Source organism: Penaeus monodon, chromosome 13 (assembly GCF_015228065.2).
Source record: "Penaeus monodon isolate SGIC_2016 chromosome 13, NSTDA_Pmon_1, whole genome shotgun sequence".
Taxonomy (NCBI): Eukaryota; Metazoa; Arthropoda; class Malacostraca; order Decapoda; family Penaeidae; genus Penaeus; species Penaeus monodon.
In genome coordinates, this window is record NC_051398.1 from 10,808,110 (window position 1) to 10,811,565 (window position 3,456).

General features: G+C 32.6%; 1 protein-coding gene across 2 annotated transcripts in view; it reads left to right on the plus strand.

The window, feature by feature from the left end:
• LOC119580122 (rab11 family-interacting protein 1-like) overlaps positions 1-3,025 on the plus strand; it is a 46,394-nt gene extending 43,369 nt beyond the window's left edge. For both annotated transcript variants that reach the window (XM_037928065.1, XM_037928064.1), the window contains one exon: positions 1-3,025. This exon is cut by the window's left edge and continues 482 nt beyond it. The gene's annotated coding sequence lies outside the window, so the exon portion shown is untranslated.
• The last annotated feature ends 431 nt before the right edge of the window (positions 3,026-3,456 follow it).

Here is a 3,456-nt window from a genome sequence, read left to right on the forward strand (position 1 = left end):
GAAAATATGTATTTATTCAGATCGTGTGAGAGCATTTTTTACTCTCTCTTCACCAAAGTCTCCAGAAAGCAGTAAAAGCTATGGCATTAGATCTGAACAGAGATTTGACTTTTCTCATTATCCATGTTTATCTGGTACAGAGTATATGAAAGAGGGTTGCTGATTGTTACTTAAACCAGAAGTTTTTTGCTTTGGTCCTTGAAACTGTTTTTGTATTAAAAAATTATTTTGGATAAACTTGGTATGAGAACTAAATATGAGTAGAAGTGATGTATATTTCTCTTGTATGATTATTAAAACTCACTTTGTAATCTTTTCATTGGACTTGCAGTATTTAGCCAGTGCCAAAATTAAAGCAAGTTAAATATGCAAGCCTCTGTTGCTTGTGTATGACTTTGTGAGAGATATTATGCAGTCCTTTCTTATACAGTTATAATGTTATTTATCTTTATAAGTTCATGATTTTTATGATCCTTCTATTTTTACTATCTAAATGTGGCTTCTTACAAAACAGTTGGATGTTGTTACTTATACTTTGAAGTTATATTTTGTTACACTTTGTCTTTGGTTTAGTTCATTGTTTCTTATGTATTGTAGGTCATTTTGAGGAAGCAGTACAGTTGGTATGAAAAAAGGCACAGTATTTTTTGGAAATCAAAGTAAGTGACCACTCATTTTGATAATTGTGGACTTCCATCTTTAATTTTGAATAAATTGTAGATATAAGTGTTACGCTGTTATCTGAGGAATAAGAGTTTTAATATATGGCAAATGTACTGTTCTCTTGAAATATGGAAAATCTTCCATCTAATTAATTGAATTTACTAAAGGTTTGTGATTATTTAGGACATGAAGAAATAGTGTGTGCAAATGCTAATTTTGAAGCTATTCATTTTTTAAAATGTTAAACTTCATGACATAGATTTCCTTTCTCTTCTGTTTGTTTGTTTTGAGGTCAAGAGGTGAAATAACTGCATTGTGCATAAAACTATTTCATTTTCTGCAACATTCCCTTTGGTTTTCTATTTGTTTGACTATCTAGCATTGTTATGTACTTACACTTATAAGAGGTATTTTCTTGCATTTCCTTTCATAAATGCTTTATTGTATATTGTGTATTACAAAGCTTTACAAGAGTCCATAACTATGTTGGAGTGTCAGATGCATTGAGGCTCCTAGTTTTGTGACAAAGTTGTGATAAACATGGCCTTTTTAATAGTAGCTGAAATATGCAATGAATGACTGTGAAGGTATTGAATGAATGGTTTAGCTGTAAATGATATGTCTTGTAAGGGAGTAGATATGGTAATATTAACTACGAAGACTGCAATGTAGGCACTTGTAAGCATAATGCATCTATACACTTCAGATGAATTCTTGGACAGTTACACAAGGTGCTTGTATGCTTTATAAGAGTGACTGAGGAATAGGCCTCAGGTTTTGCATAGATTTTCATAGGGGGTCAAGTTATTGGGTTTCAGTGCTAAGAATATATTTGCAAAGAAGTTTTGATTATTTCCTGTATTTGTAAAATTATTAAAAGATACATTTGTTTGATTTTATTAAAATAGTTTGTGCTGGTTGTGACATGATAAGGGCAAATGTGTCTTTTTGTCTATAGACAGTATTAAATCTAATATGAGCAATGTACTTAATTCAAGTATCTCTTATAATAGACTGTCGTGCGAATCTCATGATACTTGTTAGAATTAGGAAAAATGGGCAAAATGTTTTATATTTACACTCTGGGCATATTATTTTGAAAGGGTTCTTGTACTGTTTGATGAAATGTATGAGGTAATGTAAATTTTACGTATTTATTGGGAAGATATTTAATAAATTATTATATTTATTAACAGATAAGCAGCTTTAATCAGAATGAATGATAAGGTATTTTCCAAATGCTGTAACTAATAAGTGGTCACACATTCCTTCTTTGAGGCCTGAAGTCTAGAATTGGTATTTACGTAAAATACTAAAATTATTTCAGGAAACGATACCGTAACAGGATCATGTCTGCTTGTAAGACTGAAGTGATAAGAGGAAAGTGAAAGTGGACATACAATTATTTTGAGTGCAATAAATCTCATGTTAGATTGGGATGGTGTAAAGCTATAAGGTTAAGTTACTTTATCAGTTATATTTAGTGCAATTTCTCAAGAAAAAATACTTTTAAATTTATAAACTACATATTTTGTGTTTTTCTGACAGTTTTGATGGGGTGGTTATTAACAGAATGTATAGAAAGAATTGTGAAAATCTTGTTATAATTACTTTTTCAGTAGCACCATATGCAGTTTTTTTTTTGTTTAACTGTCATTAGCAAAGAGTGTATTTGCATATTTGCATTATTATAACTGCCCATAAGAATCTTTGGTCTTTTTTGGAGTGGTGTAACTGGAGAGAAATGACTCTTGCTGTAAGAGTGTGTATTAAGAAGTAAAAATTGCAACTATTTACTGCAAACACTTTTTTCTGATTAGCAAAAACCTTCAGAATTATGATGCTTAAATAGAAAAGCACAGTAGGAGAATGGATTGGTTAGTTAAAATTAATCTATGCTGTAGCTAGCTTAGAATAGGAAATCATTTACATTCAAAGTGCCTTATATAATGGCTAGTGAGTTTATCTTCCATTGTATCTATAAAGAGTATTTTGCATATAGATCATTTTTGGTTGTAATTGAATATTTAACTGCAGCAAGAAGATATGGATGTATGGATATACATAGGGGCATATGCACGCACACTTACAGTTTTAAAATTGTAACTTTAACTTGGTCAACATTCACATATTGATACCCACACAGACATATACTTCATTTCATTTACATTTATGTGTATCTTTATGTTTAACTGTCTATAAGGGTGAAAGGATCATTTAGTTTTCTTTTTTGATAGGCAAGAGACTGTTTTTGTAATGTAGAAACTAAAAGTTGTTAAGACTTTTAACTAAATGCATCATCTCATAGTTATTTTGATAACTGTGCATAACATAAATAAATCATACAAATGTATATATTGTACTTATTGATTACTTTTATACCCCTGCAATATTTGCCCAATGTATGACAAAGATTGGTCAGATTGTGGAGAAGACCTACTTGCCTGTCTCACAGAATATGATGCAACGTCAGTACAATGCTACACCATTCCCCCCAGAGGTAATCGAAAGAAACCCACTAACATAGCCAAAATTACCTTCCGTAGACATGACCTTCCCTTTAACGTCTATATAGGAGGAGAATCCCTCCCTGTTCGTCCATACCAACCTCCTCCACGTCAGTGCCAAAATTGTTGGCGTCTAGGACACCCAGCCAAACATTGCCGTTCCACAGCCAGATGCCCACTATGTGCCCAACCTGGCCATACCCGATCTAACTGCCCTGCACAATCACGCACATGTGCCAACTGTGGCGGCCCCCATAATGTATTGCTACGCCGACCGCCGCGTCTC